A 21,247-nucleotide genomic window follows, 5' to 3' on the forward strand; every position below is an offset into this window, starting at 1 on the left:
AGTAACTTCGTCTGCCTGTTCCACTGTTGAGGTCTTGGTTGGATTGTTCTTTGTCAGGGACCTCATCCTCGATCTTACGGCCATGGGTGACCCTACCGGGAGCATAGCTCCAAACGGCATCGCTCTCGGGATCTCAGGAGCACACAGGCTTCTCGACGGCGACAAGGTAACAATCCACGGAGAAGACCCGGGTGGTATGTTGCCTCCCGAGGGTCAAGAATTTCTCTGATATTGTCCACAGCATTTTTGAAAGGGAGGAAGGCAGCCAAATGTTTTGGTACATATTGCTACATAGGAAGGAAAAGTGAAGAGGTCCAGTAAAGGGTAATTAGAGGGCCAGGTAGAAAGCTGAGAAGCAGGACCTTCTGGGTAGTAATATCTGGTTCGCTGCCTGTGCCACGCGCCGGTGAGGGTAGAAGCAGAATCATTTTGAAGAATATTGTGTGGCTGAGAATCTGGTACAGGGTTAAGGGCTTCAAGTTCCTGGATCTTTGGGATCTCTTCTGGGCGATGTATGACCTATTAAAAAGTGACGGGTTACACCTGAACCCAAGGGGGACCAGTATTCTCGCTGGCAGTTTGTCAGAGCTGTTGGGAAGAGTTTAAACTAATTTGGCAAGGAGTTGAGAACCGGAGTGAAGGTGCTCAGGATAGGACGGGTGGTAACAAAGCAAAGATAACGTGCAGTGAGACTGTCAGGAAGGGCGGGCAGATGTTAGGACAACATTGCAGCCAGCAGGGTCATTAAGGTAATAGTGCATTAGGGATGCAGAATCAAAAAGGGTTGCAAATACAGTGTTATTTCTCAATACACGAAGCATAAGAAATAAGGTGGATGATCTTATTGCATATTACAGATTGTCAGGTATGATGTTTTGACTATCACTGAATCATGGCTGAAGGGTATTTGTAGTTGGGAGCTAAAAGTCCGAGGTTATACGTTATATCGGAGGGATAGGAAGGTCGCCAGAAGGGGTGGCGTGTTTCTGCTTGTAAAGAATGGTATTGTCATAGTCCAGTCCATGTAGTCCATGTTCCGGTTCCCGGTCCGGTCCATGGTTCCTTGTTCCGGGGTTTCTGGTTTTCCCTAGTTTCTGTTGTGGGCACATGTTTCTCATTTTGGGGCTGAGACGTAAATACCTCTGCAAACCAGGGATTCCCTGCTGGACTGTCCTGTTCCCCTCCCTGCCTTTTACCCCTTTGACTGATTCTCTGCCTGGATACCTTGCCTGACTCTCTGCCTGCTCACCTAGCCTGGATACTCCGCCCGTATCGCTGAAGTCTTACAGCCGGAGCAAGACTGGAGCCTTGTTAGGTCAAGATAAGGAACTGTCTTTCGTTGTGCGGAAATTGTTTCTCTGTGTCCACGCCTTCGCTAGGTAGGTCTGGCTGTTTGCCGCTACCTAGTGTTGGGAACTGTCTCTGTGTCCTCCCCTTCGCTAGGTGGGTCCGGCCGTTTGCCACCACCTTGTGTTGGGAACTGTCTCTGTGTCATCCCCTTCGCTAGGTGGGTCCGGCCGTTTGCCACCACCTTGTGTTGGGATCTGTCTCTTCATGTTCAGTGTTCTGTGTATGAGTCCAGACTGTCTCCAAGCTCAAGCCTCTAGACGAAGACTCCAGCCTCCAGTCCTGCAGTCATGTCATGTGCATGCCTAGTTCTGAAGCCCGAGCCCAAGGCAAGACCTAGGTTCTGGGTCCTTGTCCAGTCTCTGGCTCGGTGTCCAAGCCCTAGTCTGCGTTCTTGTCCCTGCTTTTTGTCTGTATCCTGTCACGTCCCTACTCTAGTCAAGTCCTGTTTTTGTACTTCAGTGTCTGTGTCTTGCATTTGGGTCCGTTCCCAGCACCTCATTGTGACAGGTATCAAATCAGTGGAATGATGTGACAAAGGAGCGGAAGATGCTCAATCCTTGTGGGTTGATTTAAGAAACTGTCAGGGTAAATGGAGACTGATGGCAGTTATATACAGGCCTCCCAACAGTAGCTGGGATGCGGACCACAGATTAGAACAGGAAATAGAAAAGACTCGTCAAAATGGCAATGTTCTGATAGACATAGGAGATTTCAACATGCAGGTTGATTGAGAAAATCAGGTTGGTTACGAATCTCAAGACAGTCAGTTTGTTGAATGCCTATGAGATGGCTTTTTAGAGCAGTTTGTCGTTGACCCAACTACATCATCAGATATACTGGATTAAGTGTTATGTAATAAACCAGAGGTGATTAGGGAGCTTAAGGTAAATGAACCCTTAGGAAGCAGTTATCACAATATGATTAAGTTCAACTTGAAATTTGAAAGGGAGAAACTATGGTCTTACGGAGCAGTATTTCAGAGGAGTAAAGAAAGTTACCGTGATATGAGAGAGGAATTGGCCAAAGTGAATTGGAAGGAGATGCTGGCACGGACGACGGCAGAACAGCAATGACATGGGTTTCTTGGGGAAAGTGAGGAAGACAAAGGACAGATAGTCCAAAAACAAATAAATACTCAAATGACAGAAAAGTACAACCGTAGCTGACAAGGGAAGTCAAAGCTAATGTAAAAGCAAAAGAGAGGGAATATAGCAGATCCAAAAAATTAATGGGAAGACAGAGGATTGGGAGGCTTTTAAAAACCTACAGAGAGCAACTAAAAAAATCATTAGGAGGGAAAAGATGAAATATGAATGCAAGCAAGCAAACAATATCAAAGTGAATAGATAAAGCTTTTTTCAAGTATGTAAAAAGTGAGATGGGGAGGTGTTGCACTGCTTGTCAGAGAAAACATTACAGCGGTGATCCAGTGGGATAGATTACAGGGCTTGTACAAGGAGGCTATTTGGGTGGAATTGAGGAATGGGAAAGGTGTAGTAACACTTATAGGGGTGTATTATAGACCACCTAATGGGGAGAGAGAATTTGAGGAGCAAATTTGTAAGGAAATAGCAGATATTTGTAGTAAGTACAAGGTTGTGATTGTGGGAGATTTTAATCTTCCACACATAGACTGGGAAACCCGTACTGTAAAAGGGCTAGATGGTTTGGAGTTTGTAAAATGTGTGCAAGATAGTTTTTTTGCAGCAATGCATAGAGGTACCAACTAGAGAAGGGGCAGTTTTGGATCTCCTATTAGGGAATGAGATAGGTCAGGTGACGGAAGTATGTGCTGGGGAGTTCTTCGGGTCCAGTGATCACAATGCCATTAGTTTCAATATAATTATGGAGAAGGATCGGTCTGGACCCATGGTTGAGATTTTTGATTGGAGAAAGGCTAACTTGAAGGAGATGCGAAAGGATTTAGAAGGAGTGGATTGGGACAAATTGTTTTATAGGAAGGATGTAATAGAGAAACAGAGGTCATTTAACAGTGAAATTTTGAGGGTACTGAATCTTTATGTTCCTGTTAGGTTGAATGGAAAGATTAAAAGTTTGAGAGAGCCATGGCTTTCAAGGGATATTGGAAACTTGGTTCGGAAAAAAGAGAGATAGCTACAATAAATATAGGCAGCATGGAATAAATTAGGCGCTCGGGGAATATAAAGAATGTGAAAAGAATCTTAAGAAAAAAATTAGAAAAGTTAAAAGAAGATACGAGGTTGCCTTGGCAAGTAAGGTGAAAATAAATCTAAAGGGTTTCTACAGTTACATTAATAGCAAAAGGATAGTGAGGGATAAAATTGGTCCCTTAGAGAGCCAGAGTGGACAGCTATGTTTGGAACCAAAAAGAGATGAAGAGATTTTGAACAATTTCTTTTCTTTGGTGTTCACTAAAGAGAAGGATATTGAATTGTGTAAGGTAAGGGAAGAGGTAGGGAAGTTATGGAAACTATGATGATTAAACAAGAGGAAGTATTGGCGCTTTTAAGGAATATAAAAGTGGATATGTCTCCGGGTCCAGACAGGATATTTACTAGAACTTGAAGGGAAGTTAGTGTGGAAATAGCAGGGGCTCTGACAGAAATATTTCAAATGCCATTGGAAACGGAGATGGTGCCAGAGGAGTGGCGTATTTCTCATGTTGTTCCATTGTTTAAGAAGGGTTCTAAGAGTAAACCTAGCAATTATACGCCTGTAAGTTCCACGTCAGTGGTGGGTAAATTAATGGAAAGTATTCTTAGAGATGGTATATATAATTATCTGGATAGACAGGGTCTGACCAGGAACAGTCCACATGGATTTGTGCGTGGAAGGTCATGTTTGACAAATCTTATTGAATTTTTTGAAGAGGTTACTAGGAAACTTGACGAGGGTAAAGCGGTGGATGTTGCCTATATGTACTTCAGTAAGGCCTTTGACAAGGTTCCACATGGTAAGTTAGTTAGGAAGGTTAATTGTTAGGTATTAATATTGAAGCAGTAAAATGAATTGAACAGTGGCTGGATGGGAGACGCCAGAGAGCAGTGGTGGATAACTGTTTGTCAGGTTGGATGCTGGTGACTAGTGGTGTGCCTCAGGGATCTGTACTGGGTCCAGTGTTGTTTGTCATATACATTAATGATCTGGATGATGGGGTGGTAAATTGGATTAGTATGTATGCAGATGATACTAAGATAGGTGGCGTTGTGGATAATGAAGTAGGCTTTCAAAACTTGCAGAGAGATTTAGGCCAGTTAGAAGAGTGGGCTGAAAGATGGCAGATGGAGTTTAATGCTGATAAATGTGAGGTATTACATTTTGGTAGGGCTAATCAAAACAGGACATACATGGTAAATGGTAGGGCATTGAAGAATGCAGTAGAACAGAGGGTTCTAGGAATAATTGTGCATAGTTCCCTGAAGGGGGGAATCTCATGTGGATAGGGTGGTGAAGTAAACTTTTGGTATGCTGGCCTTTATAAATCAGGGCATTAAGTATAGGAGTTGGGTTGCAATATTAAAATTGTACAAGGCTTTAGTAAGGCCAAATTTGGAGTATTGTGTACAGTTTTGGTCACCGAATTATAGGAAAGATGTCAACAAAATAGAGAGAGTACAGAGAAGATTTACTAGAATGTTACCTGTGTTTCAGCACCTAAGTTACAGAGAAAGGTTGAACAAGTTGGGTCTTTATTCTTTGGAGCATAGAAGGTTGAGGGGGGACTTGATAGATAAAATTATGAGGGGGATAGAGTTGACGTGGATAGGCTTTTTCCATTGAGAGTAGGGGAGATTCAAACAAGAGGGCATGAGTTGAGAGTTAGGAGGCACAAGTTTAGGGGTAACACGATAGGGAACTTTGCTCAGAGACTCGTAGCTGTCTGGAACGAGCTTGCAGCAGAAGTGTTCAAGGCAGGCTCTATATTGTCATTTAAAGTGAAATTGGACAGCTATATGGACAGGAAAGGAATGGGTGGTTATGGGCTGAATTCAGGTCGGTGGGACTAGGTGAGGGTACGCATTCGGCATGGACTAGAAGGGCCGAGATGGCCTGTTTCAGTGCTGTAATTGTAATATGTTATATGGTTATATAGTTATATGGGGGTGGATATAGGACCGCTAAAAATGAGTCTTGAGAAATAACAACGGGTTACAAGGAGTTGGCAGATGAACTAAATGAGTATTTTGCATTAGTCTTTCCTGTGGAAGAGACTAGCAGAAAACCAGATGTTGAAGGGTGTGAGAGAAGACAATTGAGTGTAGTTACTGTTACAAGAAGATTGTGCTCAAAACGCTGTAAATCCTAAGAATACATAAGTCACCCTGGACAAATGAACTGCAGCTTAGTGTTCTGAATGAGGGAGCGGTAGAGATAGTGGTGGCATTAGTAACGATCTTTGAAAAATCATTGAACTCTGGCATGGTGCCAGAGGGCTGGAGAACTGCAGATGTCACTCCAATTTTAAAGAAAGGAGGATGGCAGCAGAAAAGAAATCATAGACCAGTTAGCCTGACCTCAGCAGTTGGAAACATGTTGGAGTCAATTGCTAAGGTTAAGGTTATGGAGTACCTGATTACTCAGAACAAGATAGGACAAAGTCAGCACGGTTTCCTTTAGGAAAATATCTTGCCTGACGAACCTGTTGGAACTATGTGAGGAGCATACAAATAAAATAGATAAAGCAGATGCAGTGGATGCTGTATATTTGGACTTCCAGGAGGCCTTTAGCAAAGTGCCACAAATGAGGCCGCTTACCTAGTTAAGAGCCCGTAGCATTACAGGAAAGTTATTGGCATGGTTAGAGCAATGTTTGCTTGGTAGAAGGCAGGGACATGGAATAAAAGGATCGTTTTTTAGTTGCTCACCAAGTCAGTATAGTTGGCTGTTAGAAACAGGTAGGGAACAACCAACGGATTGAGAGTATTCTATACACCCCACAATACCAACAGAGATACCGAGGAACAGATCAAGAAGAAAATCTGGCAAAGGCGCAAAAATAACGGGGTTCTTGTTATGGATGAATTTTCTAATATTGATCCGCATATTGTTTGTGCAAAAGGGTTAGATAGGGTGATATTTATTAGTTGTGTTCGCCAACGATTCCTGACACAATATTTAAACAGGCTGACTGGAGGAGAGGCCATATTGGATCCCCCACGAAGCAATGAACCTGGTCAGGTGCCGGATCTCTCGGTGGGTGAGTATTTAGTTGCGAGTGGCACTACATCGCTGATATCTTTATCATAGACATGGGCATGGAAAGGAGCATACAGTATGGGAAAATATTTATTTAGAAGAAGGAATAATGGTGCTATCAGGTATGAACTCGGGAGCATAAACTGGGAACGGAAATTCCACAGGAAAATATATCACAAGAATGTAGAGTTTATCTGTCGACTGGCATGGGGTTATGGATAGGTTTGTCCCTTTGAGCCAGGAAACATTGAAGGGTAAAGGAATCATGGTTGATAAGAGATGGAGTACTGTCACATGTTTAAGGAAATCCGTATTTTGTGAGAATGATGTAATGGTCTTTTGGAGGTCACCTGATGTGATTTTCCCGCCAATGAGGTCACGTGATGACATGTGCGCCCCCCCCCCCCCCCCGTGACTATATAAGGGTCTTCTCTTACAAGATTGTGTATTATTGGACTGGAAATTTGTGGCTGGAAGTGCCAATTTACTCAATTCCGACAGTTTTGAAGGGAGAGTGAAGAATTCATCGAAGTGAAGGATCGAGAGAAGTCGGCATCGTTTGGCAGTTTAATAAAGAATCGACCTTATTGAATCTTCGTTGGAGAGAACCTGCATCGAGATAACTCTTGAAAAAGGCAATGAGTTCATGCAAAAAAGTGCTCTCTCTCTCTAAAGGAATTTAAAGTCAGTTGATTTACACTGTTTATTTTCGGCATCGGGAATCCTGTGGACAGAACCAGCAGTAAAGGTGCGTCTGTGAAGGAGTCCTTCTCCAGAGGAGTCTCTCCCAATTGAATGTGTAAAACTGTTGGATTTCCGAAGTTATCGATTTAAGAACTATATCTCACTGTATCGCTTTAAGAACTGTTTTCGCATTTAACGCTTTAAGAACCAGAGCCGAGTGGAGTTGGTGAACGGCTGCGTACCTGTCAACCTCCGGTTAAAGTTTTCCTTTGCTTTTTTACCCCCCTTATCGTTTATACGTGTTTAATAAATGTTTGGTTGTTTTTATATAACCTGTCTCGATTGATATTCGTTGTTGCCGGTTACCTAACAGTATATCTGCATAGATCTTCACTTCCATGTGGACTCCTTTATCCTGTCCTACATGTCTTTTCACTTTCTTGTTATCTTCACTATATGCTAGTTGAACATTCACCTTAATTCGCATTGATTTGTGTCTAGCATTTTCTTACTAATATTTGTCTTTCTTCTAAGGTTGTTCATGTTTGCTCTGGCAGTCTTTCTTTTTTCTTCTTTCAAGCTCTGTATCCTAGACAAACCTTGCTGCTCTCCTTGAAGAACGAGGCAATCTGTTTCCATGTTGTGTTGATTTTCTGTACTGATCGATACACGTCAAGGTTTTGAAAGGCTTCAAATCTATTCTTCAGCTGAATTGGGAAGGTAGATCTCCTTGAGCTCTAGAACATCAAACTACTTTGGAAACATCCTTGTCAAGGCCTTGAAAGGCCTGGAATGGCTTCTGAAGCTGAATGGTGAAGGCAGATGTCATACTGCTGTCCTTGAGCGTTCAACATGAAAACGTGTTTATGCATGTGTTCTGGTCGCACTCCTTCTCAGAGTTCCATCACTGCTACAATAGGAAACGGATTACCCCAGTCTTCAAGCAGGTGCTCAAGCCTCTAAACCCTACGACAAAATTGTAGTCTTCACGAAGGATGGGGGCTGTGGAAAATTATTTATTACTCAGAGAGTGGTTTGACTTCGAAAACTCTCCGTATTCCCTGGTGGTCTAGTGGTTAAGTTTCGGCGCTTTCACCGCCGCGGCCCAGGTTCAATTCCCGATCAGGGAGCACAACGGTTGTGGTTAGAATAACATTATTATAACACCATCGAAATAGGTGTAATTCCGCCGCTGTCTGTGAGGGATTTGTACGTTCTCCCACGACAACATGGCTTTTTTTCGGATACTCCTGTTTACTGGTTAATTGTGCATCTGGATTCAATTTGGCTGCGCGGGCTCGCTGGGCTGGAAAGGCTTTAATGTTCTGTTTTTAAAATAAAATAGATACAGTACAATAAAATTAAATAAAACAATGCAACTTTAAGATGCGCTGGGATCTGCTTGCAAGTGTCAGCAACATTCCAGCACCAACATAGCAGAAAATAACATATATATACAAAAAATGAACACAGCAAGCGACATAACTTTGAAGGGTTACTTTATTACACAGAGCGTCGTTAAATAAAATCTGTTCGGCTTCCTCGCTGTCATTGGAATGTGTTAAATATGGATTCTCGGTTCTTGCGTGTACATATATTTATGGACCGTTCAAATTAATGCACAAGACCACAGCACAGATACTCGAGGCATATACATTTTTAAACAGAGAGGTCTGTTATAGCTTCTAAGTTATTTTCACTGATTTCGTCTTTATGCACTGACCGCTATATTGTACGTCACTGGATGTTTGGGGATTAATTCCGAATGTTCTTCAAAAGATGTTCGCTATAAACATGTCCGGATGAAGGTTCTCGGTACGAAACGTCGGCAATTTATTACATTTCATTAATACTGTCTGACCTGCTGAATTCCTTCGGCATTCTGTCGGTGTTTCTTGGATTTCCAGCATCTGAAGAAACTCCTGTGTTTATTTTCTACACTTGTTCTATCTTACATTAGTCCACGTAAGGAACATCATCGTCGACTGTACCAGTGAGGCCTCTCTCCTTGACGCTCCAAGCACGTTTTCTACACCCTTTGCGTCATGGAACACAACGCAAGCCAAGAGCGACACCATTCTCCCAGTTGAGCAGCCACTGTCTGTAACAGCAGGAGACATGAAAAGGACTCTGTAGAGAGTCAACCCCCGTTTGGCGGCTGAGCCAGATAATATTGCAGGCCGAGTGACTGTCAGTGACTGTCGTCTTCAACACCTCATTCATCTGAGCTGATGCCTCAACGTGGTTCAAATCAGCCACCGACATACCAGTACCAAAGAAGTCTATACCTTCAGAGAGAAGCAGAGAGAAGAAGATGGTGCAGCCGCCAATCATCATGAAGCACTTTGTTCGGCAGATAATGGTGCATATCAAAAACTCCATTCCTGCCACACTGGGGAGTTGCCAATATGCTTACCGACAGGAACGTTCTACGACAGATTGCACAACATTTGTCGCGCACCTATCCGTGATACACAACTAGAAAACAAGGGCAAGTGTCAGAATACTGTTTCTGGATTTCACTTTGGCATTCGGCACTATTTTCCTCGGTGAACAAGCTCCTACTCCTTGGTCTAAATATATCACCATGCTGCAGGGTGATGGAGTTCCTAAATAACAGAGCCCATGTAGTCAGGATGCACAACTGCTCCTCCCTCCTCATTTCCTCAACATGGGCTCAACTGCGCCTATTGCTGTACGATATGAGCATATACGACAGCACGGCCAGACACCGGAGCAATGCTTGATTGTTGGTAGGTGGGGTTAGTACCTGACTTTCAAGAACATTTGTGAGTTATGTTCCTGCTGCACTTAGTCCTTAAACTGCTGGAGAACAGTGCGGAAAGAAAAGGTGCTGTTTTCTCCCGGTAGGGATTAGTTTTTAGATCCAAGTGCTCCTGTCACGTTTTGTCACCCTGCAACCTTACCTTTCAATCTCTTTGAATTATGGAGCACAGCATGTGTATAAATATCTCTCTCCAGCAGATGTCATCATGATCATCATCACTCCAGCATTCCTACTATTTTTTAATGTTTCTTAATTGTACATATGATTTTTGTTTGTATTCTATTGCTAAGCAGCAGTGAACCATCTGATTGGCCTATCAGAGTTCTCTTTGGGAAGTAGTTGACTTGATCAACAATTCTGATCTGGCTATTGTTCACGATTGCACTTAATAAAACAAAAATCACAATGTCAAGATCTCCGATGACACGACAATGGTGGGGCTTACCAACAATTATGAGACGGCCTACAGAGTGGTACTAGATGAAGTCGAACTCTGGTGTCAGGCAAATAACTTCTTTTAAGTCAAGAACACGAAGGAGATAGTTATCGACTTCAGGAGAACTCGCGCCGCTCACTCCCCTCTTTTCCTCGGCGGTACAACAGCGGAAATTATAAAACATTTTCAAACTTCAGTGCTGTAATCGTCACTCGTTTCGATTTTGGCCCCTGTTATACTTACCGCATTCCACCCACTGTAATTCTGCCCTATAATATGTTTGCCCTTCCTCACAGCCTCACTATATTGCACCTAGATATATACCAACAACTCCATCCTCAGCCCCAGTACTCCGGTTCGCAATCCCCTGCAAATTAGCTTAAAACCCACCCCAACAGCTCGAGAAAACCTACGCGCAAGGTTATTGGTTCCCTTCGGGATCAGGTGTAACCCCTTCTTTTTCATATAGGTCATACCTTCCCCAGAAGAGATCCTTGTCCACTACACAAAACCCACGTACTCATCTGCCAAATTATCCTATTCGTATCTGCACCAGCAGCAATTCGGAGGAGGCCTTGCCTTTCAGCTTTCTACCTAACTCTCGGTATTCTCTCTTCAGGACATCTCACCTTTTCCTAACTCTACCATTGATGCAAAATCTGCAGCCTGCTCTTCTAATTACAGAATCCCATATTACTACTGCACACTTCTTCTCCACCCGTCATTCCCCTCTGAGCCAGAGAGGTAAACTCAGTGCCAGAGATCAGGTCGCTGATCGTCCTTCTCCACACCCCAGCAGTATCCACAGCGGTATACATATCATTGAGAGGAATGTCCACAGGGATACTCTGCACAGGCTGCCTATTTCCTTTCCCTCCGCTGACAGTCAATCAAATACCTGCTTGCTTCAACTCAAGGAAAGCTGCATCCAGTTGTGTGGAAGGCCATCTATTAGTGATTCCATTCCCTTAACACGATCCATCCAGAGCTATATATATATATAGTTAGGGTGTCTGCAACTTCTGTACAGTATTGTAGTAATTTTATGTATTGCACTATACTACTGCCGCCAAAAAATAAACAAATTTCATGACATAAGTGAGTGCTGATAAACCTGATTCTGATATGCGTTTCTATTGTGGACTGAGAGTGAGAAGGGGGCAGGCAGAGGGGAATCATGGTTGGGAAAAGAGGAAAGTAGAGGGGAGGGAGCAGGAAGCACCCGAGAGACATTCCGTAATGACCAATAAACCAATTATTTAGAATTAACTGACCTTGTCTGGTGTCTCAGGACTGGGTGTGTCTGCACCCGCGCCACCCCCACCCCACACGCCCCTGGCGTTCCTTCTTTGCGAATTGTCCCTTAGTGCTCTGCAGCGCTCCAAACTTGCCAGTCCCAACATCCTTTGTTTCCGCCAGGTTTACAAACTGCCTTTCCGCTCCACGTTGACAAGTTCAGTAGTCTTCGGCGCTGTAGCTAAGACAGTTGCGCGTCACCATATACAACCCAGAGACTGATTTTCTTGCGGGCATGCTCAATAATCCATAATAGGATTATACCATAATAGAATCAATAAACTTGGACGTTCACCCGATGTTCAAAAGACAACAATTTTTCATATGCAAACAGAAAGAAACAATAATAATAATAAATAAATAAGCAATAATATCGAGAACCTCCTTGAAAGTGAGTCCAGGGTTGTGGGGACATTTCAATGATAGGGCAAGTGAAGTTATGCCCTGTTGTTTAAGAGCCTGATGGCAACACGCCAATCAGATTATTGCATTTTTCCTCATTGCGTCGTCTCCATTGAATTGATTGCAGTAAATGCAGAGGGGATAACGTATTCGATTATTCATAAGAAGGTAAATAATTTACTGAGAAAAAGAAAGCGACATGATAGCTGGATTGGTAGGAACTAGGAGTTGGACAGACAATCTGATCAGCCATGACGAAATTGAATATCAGAGTTCGGTAGTCTTCTTCCTGATGATGTTGACAGATGTATGGGTTTTCAGTAGATCAGGAAACAAAATTACTATTCACCTCGAAACTTGTCGCCTCAGAAATACATCAGCTGCCCTATTTACGTGGTATCTAAGCACCGAATAAACACTGATTGCAGATATTAATCTCCATTAGCTTTTAAATTAAAAACCCTGACTCAGAAGGCATGGAGAAAAAAAGTGCTGATGGAACAGTTCCTGTTTAATCAGGCAACAACTTCATAGCAACTGTTTCAGCTAATATTAGAGGGTTGCCTTTGCAGATTAGAACGGCTTTCAATACACCAGAGAGGCCTAAGTGTAGAACTTCCAGACTGTTGCCAATGTGAGCGTTTTTATTTGCAACGTTAGGTCTCGGAAGCTAGGATTGCTTCATGTGCATGACAACTTGGAACAGCTCGGTGTACGTGTGCGTAGGTTGTTGTATGCGACAACATAGATAGGCGGCGTGATTTTACTCTTCACAGGCGCTGGAAATGTGAACAGTTAAGACTAATGTCCCATGAGCAGACTGAGAATACTTAAGATAATTAGCATCCTTCCTGGAATGTCATTGTCTGCCACCCGGCACTATGAAAAGCCAACTCTGTTCCACTGCTCGCTCCAGTCTACTTTAATGAAATATCGAATGGTTGGAAAATGGAAGATCCATCAATCTTCAAGCACTTAACCGTGAGAATGTTTCAAAGCATAGGCGATGGAAAAAACTGTCATTATCAACGTGATCTACCAACGCATATCAGTGTGTAATGAATAAGAAACGTGGTAGGGTGGCAGAGGGGTCTAAGATGTTCGATTAAAGATCCAATGTCCAATTAGGCATTGGTGCTAAATCTCATCACTGCCAACGTGAGTAAACGCATTCTTTCCTTTCCGAAAGGATTTTGGTTGCGGTAGTAAAGTAAATTCAGAAATGTTTTGCGGAATAAAATGTAATAATCACAAATCCTCATGGGGACAATCCAGTACTGTTACCTGGGCCAGCGATATCACGGTGGAACTGCAGAGCACTCGAGATTCAGAGGAAGGGGCTTACTGTGGCCGGGTGGCCTCTATTTATCGAACCTAGCGTGTGTAACAGTATTAAATATCTATGTCTTTTAGTTCTTTTCTGTAACGGCGACTGTCCGATTTATTGAAATATATCTGAATTCGTTTCCAAAACCATTGAAACGCAGAGTACTATCATTTCTGATGAAGACCAGTGTAAGCTAACAATGCAGGTTACGGCCGCGATTTGACAATTGTTACATGCTCAAGGAGATCAGTTTTTTTTTGTGAGAATGCTGTGATGGTCTTTTGGAGGTCACCTGATGTGATTTTCCCGCCGATGTGAGGTCATCTGATGACATGTGCCCCCCCGTGACTATATAAAGGTCGACTCAGGTGACGCAGTAGGGATTTTGAGTTTGTAGATTTCCAGTTAGAACGTGTTGTGCCTCCGTTTCTGTTGCGTGTTTGTTTTTGTGACGCAGTTTCATTTTTAAAACGGAAGGTGCGTTCTCTTACAAGATTTGTATTTTTGAACTGGAAATTTATGGCTGGAAGTGCCAATTTCCTCAATTCCGACAGTTTTGAAGGGAGAGTGAAGAATTCATCGAAGTGAAGGATCGAGAGAAGTCGGCATCGGTTGGCAGTTTAATAAAGGATCGACCTTATTGAGTCTTCGTTGGAGAGAAGCTGCATTGAGATAACTCCTGTAAAAGCACAACGAGTTCATGCAAAAAGACTCTCTCTCTAAAAGGAATTTAAGGTCAGTTGATTTAAACTGTTTATCTTCGGCATCGGGAATCCTGTGGACAGAACCGGCAATGAAGGTGCGTCGGTGAAGAAATCGTTCTCCAGAGAAGTCTCTCCCAATTGGACGCGTAAATCTGTTGGACTTCCGATGTTATCGCTTTAAGAACTGTATTTGACTGTATCGCTTTAAGAACTGTCTTCGCAGTTAACGCTTTAAGAACCAGAGCCGAGTGGAGTTGATGAACGGCTGTGTACCTGTTTAACCTCCGGTCAAAGTTTTCCTTTGTTTTTTTCTCGTTATCGTTTATACGTGTTTAATAAATGTTCGGTTGTTTTTATAAAACCAGTCTCCATTAATATTCATTGTTGCCGGTTACGTAACATAATTGTCACCACAAACGAACACTAAGGAACACTGCACTGTAAAGGCACTATAACGGAGTAAACAAAGTAATCAGAAATGTTATCTATTTGAACCGTAGTCCTGTTTCTTGCTCCTCAGACACTACCATAAATTTTCGAGGACATTTTTTACGTACTCTTTATACAGCTTTGTTCTTTGTGATTTCAGGTGCATTGTAACTTGCATTTATTTGACGGTCCCGAAACACCCTTTCATCACATGGTGGTGTGTGACTCGCCCATAAATTAAAGGCTCCGCTGGGAGTCGAACCCAGGATCTCCTGTTTACTAGACAGGCGCTTTAACCAGTTAAGCCACGGAACCCTCGCACGATGTAGCAGCTGTCATAATGAGATTTCACTTGCATTAACTTATCTTTTTCACCAGCTAGTCAGGGAAATGCATAGATCAGATGAAAGGAAGTACACTGTACTGACGGACATCCCTATTTATTCTGCATGCAAAATATACGTTCCTACTGTCACCACAGCTCACTCGTTTTCAGGACGTGGAAAATCAACCAGCCTGAAGCCTCATTCTAAGTGCGAAAGTTTCCTTTATTCTGGACCGTGGAAGTGCCCGGTGAATGCTCCACGAAATCACACGGTTTCACCTCTTTCCGAAGGCAAGACGCAGTCTGCCTCTTCGTCATTTGCTAACGTATGATCTCAAACACGCTTTTTAAGTCAATGTTTGGTGTGATTTTCATGCAAAGCTCTTTAAGCAGGATAGGTAAAAACTAAATCCATGTCTTGAAAATGAATCCTAACTTTGAAGCTTGGGAAGATCCATTTAGGGATTAAACTTGAAGGCATTTAAACATTAGAGGGGATAAAGGCACAGACCAAAAAAAGTAATCGGACGAACGAGACACAAAAGGATTTGAAAAAAAATGTCCCTGACGTAACTATCTGTTCGGTATTGTTCAACAGAAGAGATAACGCTGAATGATTAGGTACAGAAACTTCGTACTTCTGGAACACGTTTAATTACTTAATTAATTACTTACGGTCCATTACGACGCCGGCGTTTAAGGAAGAAATGAAGGTTTTTCATCTCTGTTTGTCCTTGACTATTTCCTCTGTTGTGTCCTAAGTACGGCTCAGGTTCCTCGTTTCTGTCTCTGTCTTTCGTCTCTCAGGTTTTCTCCGCTCATCAGGGGTCCAATGAAGTGTTGTCTTGATTAATGAGTTGGCCTCTCTTCTCATCACGTGCCAATTCATCTGCAACGTTTCCTCGTGATGGTTGCGGTCTTGCCTGCTTGGTGACATTGAAAGAACAGGGTGTGGATGGAGAAATTTATTGGCCAGAGAATACGAAGTGTCTTCCAGAAGCTGGTAGTGTGGGACAACGACAGCTTGGAAAGCTCCCTCTCTGCAACGTGCCAGCATTCTGACCCGTGCAGAATAGAGAACAGAGTCCACCTAAAGTCCCTCTACTTATTTTTCGTTGTTTACATCATAACCCAGTCAACCACCAGGTTAAACAATATCACAGACATCACACAGCCTTGTCTGACCACTGTTCTGACTGTAAAGCACAAATTGCAGTCCCCAGCTCTGAAACTCTGGATAGAAAGTTCCCTGGCATATTAACAACCGAGTTAATGCGCCATTGAATATCTTTTCAAGGAGGTTCGATAAATCGGATTCATTTTGTTTGCTTGCCTGAAACGGCGGGGGGCGGGGGGGGGGGTGTGGAGAGCGGCAAGTGCATGTTGACGGTTTAAGGAGTTTGCACATGTGGAGTACTCTGAGGAATGCTTTTAAGTTCTTTCAACAAGATGAATGACTAAAGGTGTCCACAGTTACTGATGGCACTAGATGAGTTAGTGTCAGTGTGTGCAGGGAGGATGTTGCAGGGAAACAAGCTCAGAACTCCCAATGATTTAGCGATATTGGTGTGTTGCAATGATTTTATATGTTCATTCGGGGAAAATATGTGCTGTGTGTTTAATATCCAAACGTTACTTAAAATGTTATGATGCTATTGACATATAAGTGACCTATATAACCATATAAAAATTACAGCACGGAAACAGGCGATCTCGGCCCTTCTAGTCCGTGCCAAACGCTACTGTCACCTAGTCCCACCGACCTGCGCTCAGCCCATAACCCTCCATTCCTTTCCTGTCCATATACCTATCCAATTTAACTTTAAATGACAACATCGAACCTGCCTGTAGCACTTATAGTAGATGTTCGTTCAACACTTACTTCAAGCTCCCCTGTCCTCCCCTGATAATTGACTTATCACTATATTCATGCGAGGAAAATATGCGCTGTGTTTAATATTAAATTCGGTAGATAAATCCTTTCAGAAATGAAATTGAGCGTATTAGCAGGTCGGTGGGACTAGGTGAGAGTAGCGTTCGGCACGGACTAGAAAGGCCGAGATCGCCTGTTCCCGTGCTGTAATTGTTATATGGTTATATAGGTCACTTATAAGTCAATAGCATCATAACATTTTAAGTAACGTTTGGATATTAAACCCACAGCACATATTTTCCCCGTATGAACATATTAAATCATTGCAACACACAAATATCGCTGAATCAGTGGGAGCTCTGGGCTTGTTACCCTGTAACAAGACAGCCCCATCGAGGTGTGATGGGAGGCAGCGATACTCGAAGGGGTTTCCTTATGTCCAATCTATTCCGCAATTTGGTTTTCGTTGCATTCATTGCAGAGATATGTTGGAAATGGAAGCAGCGTTTTCAGTGCTTTAGTGGCTAACTCAGGATATTCAGCCTTGACTTTGATCCAGAATGCCGGCAGAGATGTTGTGTCAAACATAATTTACAGCCCGCCGTCATTTGCAAGCTCGAGGAGTTGATCTCCTTCCCGTGCTGTCATGGATGACTCTGGCGTAATGAGCGCGCGCGGGTAATCACCTCGCGTGTGTTCAAGTTCAGCAGTGCATGACAGGGGATGAGGAAAGGTGCAGCTGACTCATATCGCCAAATCATATCGTCTCCTCGCGGCACGGTAGCACATGTTTTGCGGCCCGGTGGTTGGGGACCGCTGCTGAATATAACTATCCTCAGGGTGTTTTTACTTCTGTAGTTCCTTAGCCCTATCCACAAAGTTTCGCTACCTTCCAACTCTATGTCACCTCTTTCTAATGAAATTCGCATCACGCAGAAAATGGTGTTGGGTAAACTGATTGGACTGAAGGCTGAGAAATCCCCAGGGCTTGATGGTCTGCATCCCGGGGTACTTAAGCTGGTGGCACTAGAAATCGTGGACGCATTGGTAATCATTTTCCAATGTTCTATAGATTCAGGATCAGTTCCTGCGGATTGGAGTGTAGCTAATGTCATCCCGCTTTTTAAGAAAGGAGGGAGAGAGAAAACAGGCAATTTTAAACCAGTTAGTCTGACATCAGTAGTGGGAAAGATGCTGGAATCGATTATAAAAGATGAAATAGCTGCATATTTGGATAGTAGTAGAAGGATCGGTCCAAGTCAGCATGGATTTACGAAGAGGAAATCATGCTTGACCAATCTTCTGGAATTTTTTGAGGATGTAACTCTGAAAATGGACAAGGGAGAGCCAGTGAATGTAGTGTACCTGGACTTTCAGAAAGCCTTTGATACGGTCCCACATAGGAGGTTAGTGGGCAAAATTAGAGCACATGGTATTGGGGGTAGGGTACTGACATGGATAGAAAATTGGTTGGCAGACAGGAAACAGAGAGTAGGGATTAATGGGTCCTTTTCAGAATGGCAGGCAGTGACTAGTGGGGTACCGGAAGGCTCGTTGCTGGGACAGTAGCTATTTACAATATATATTAATGATTTAGATGAAGGGAGTAAAAGTAACATTAGCAAATTTGCCGATGACACAAAGCTGGGTGGCAGTGTGAAATATGAGGAGGTTGCTATGAGAATGCAGGGTGACTTGGACAGGTTGGGTGAGTGGGCAGATGCATGGTAGATGCAGTTTAATGTGGATAAGTGTGAGGTTATCCACTTTGGTGGCAAGAACAGGAATGCAGATTACTATCTGACTGGTGTCAAGTTAGTAAAAGGGGAAGTACAACGAGATCCAGGTGTCCTTGTCCATCAGTCACTGAAAGTAAGCATGCAGGTACATCAGGCAGTGAAGAAAGTTAATGGCATGTTGGCCTTCATAATAAGGGGAGTTGAGTATAGGAGCAAAGAGGTCGTTCTGCAGTTGTACAGGGCCCTGGTGAGACCACACCTGGAATATTGTGTACAGTTTTGGTCTCCAAATTTGAGGAAGGACATTCTAGCTATTCAGGGAGTGCAGCGTAGGTTCACCAGGTTGATTCCCGGGATAGTGGGACTGTCATATATTGGAAGATTAGAGCATACTGGGCTTGAATACACTGGAATTTAGAAGGATGAGAGGGGATCGAATTGAAACATATACGATTATTAAGGGATGGGACACGCTAGAGGCAGGAAACATGTTCTCGATTTTGGGGTGTCCAGAACCAGAGGCCACAGTTTAAGAATAAGGGGTAGACCATTTAGAACGGAGTTGAGGAAAAAACTTTTTCACACAGAGGGTTGTGGATCTGTGGAATGCTCTGCCTCAGAAGCCAATTCTCTGCATTCTTGCAAGAAAGAGTTAGATAGAACTCTTAAAGATAGCGGAGTCAAGTGATATGGGGAGGAGGCAGGAGTGGGTTACTGATTGTGGATGATCAGCCATGATCACAGTGAATGGTGGTGCTGGCTCGAAGGGCTGAATGGCCTACTCCTGCACCTATTGTCTATTGCCTATTGTCTTGATTTCAATTCTTCCCAACAGAGCCACGCCTATCCCTCTACCCACATGCCTGTCGTCCTTTCGATACAAAGTTCATATTTGAACGTTAGGGTCCCAGCTATAATCTTCTTCCGACTACGATTCAGTGGTGCCCACAACTACATACATGTCAATCTGTAACTGTGCTACAAATTCACCTACCTTATGTAGGATACTGCTTGCACTCAAGTATAACACCTTTTGCCTGTATTCATCCTTCTCAATTTTCTCCGCCTTTTAACTTGCAGCTCATCCTGAAAACTGCAACTTCTCCCTGTCGTCAACCTCTCCTTGCTAGGAGTCTCACAACACGCAGCCTCCGTTTATAAACCAATTACGTCATCTTCAGCACTATGGCTCCAGTTCCCATACCCCAGTCAAATTAGATTAAACCCTCCTGAACAATTCTTCATCACCACTTCACCTTTCTGCTCTTCTGAGCCACTGCACCAGACTCAGTGCCAGAGATCCGGTCACTGTGCATCCTCCACCCCCACCCCCACCCCCGGTGAGGTGGTCGCCTCATCAGTATCTAAAGAGGAATATATTATTGCGTGGAACGGCGGCCATAGGGGTACTTTGCATGTGCATTTGCGTTCCTTCTCCTGACAGTCACCCGGATACCGGGTCTCCATCAACCGGAGAGTAACCACCTCCCTACAGTTCCTATCTATCACATCCTCAATCTCCTGTAGGAGCAGAAAGCGATTGGGCTGCAGCATCTGTTATTAAAGCAAGCAATCAGTATCGAACAGAAGAGAAGAAGGGTCCTTAAACTGGTCCATTGGTGTGGGAGCAGTTCAGTCATGCCCGAGTGAAGCTGAGTCAAGTTATCCCCTCTGGTTCAAGAGCCTGGTGTCTGAGGGGTTATGATTGTTTCCAAACTTAGTGGTGTCGGTCCTAAGGCTCATGTACTTTCTTCCTGATGGAAGCAGAGAGGCGAGCACATGGCCTTGATGATGCTTGCTACGTTCCTACAGCAGGTCTCCGTGTAGATGTGTTCAATGGTGGGGAGGGCATTACTCCTGAAGGACTGGGCTTTATCCGCTATTTTTAGAGTATATTCCCTTCAAGAGTTTTGTTGCTTTCCTACCATTCCGCGATGCAACAAGTCAATATACATCTATACATCTCCACCACTAATCTGTAGAAGTTTATCAAACTTTTAGATGATATACCGAATCTTCGCAAACCTCACAGAAAATAGACGTATTGCCATGATTTCGTCGTAGTGACACTTACGTTCCGGGGCCAGGACAGGCCCACTGAAATAAGAACACGGAAGATCCCCTTCGCCTCTGATCCTCGGATGAGCACTGGATCATGCGCCGCTAGTTTCCTCCGCATGGAGTGAATAACCATGCACTTGGTCTTGTTGTCATTAAGAGAAAGATTGTTGTTCTGACTCCACTCAGACAGATATTTAATCTCCCCGCTGTATGCTGATTCATCACAACGTTTGATTTGGCCAGTGGTGTCGTCAGCAAAATGAAGGCTATTAATGGCCAGAGCGAGAAAGGATGAGACAAGTGAATAAATAAATAAATAAATAAATAAATATTATTTGATTTCCTTTACTTCAAACTACTGATATCCACACGGAGGCTAATTGGACCCAGTCCAATCTAAGTTTGTTTTCAGTCCGCAAGACTGAACACTTCACATAAGTAAAGATGAGGAACGGAATCAGTTATAATTTGAAAGAGAATACAAAAGGTTTTTTTCAGTCAGTGTTAACATCCTCCGCAGAAAATTATCCAACTGTGTTCGCGAAAAAGCGCGTTCAGAATCAGAGCTGCATCCGCACTGCATCCTTCAATAGAACGAGTCATCGGAAGCTGACTCACAAGAAATGGCACCCCTCATCCGGCAGTTCCTTGATCA

The 21,247-nt window shown here is 43.4% G+C and overlaps 1 non-coding gene across 1 annotated transcript; it reads right to left on the minus strand.

The window, feature by feature from the left end:
* Positions 1–14,835: 14,835 nt before the first annotated feature.
* trnat-agu (transfer RNA threonine (anticodon AGU)) lies at positions 14,836–14,909 on the minus strand. Its single transcript has one exon. It is a non-coding gene; the product is annotated as a tRNA-Thr (tRNA).
* Between the last annotated feature and the right edge of the window lie 6,338 nt (positions 14,910–21,247).

This window comes from Mobula birostris, chromosome 3 (assembly GCF_030028105.1).
Source record: "Mobula birostris isolate sMobBir1 chromosome 3, sMobBir1.hap1, whole genome shotgun sequence".
Taxonomy (NCBI): domain Eukaryota; kingdom Metazoa; phylum Chordata; class Chondrichthyes; order Myliobatiformes; family Myliobatidae; genus Mobula; species Mobula birostris.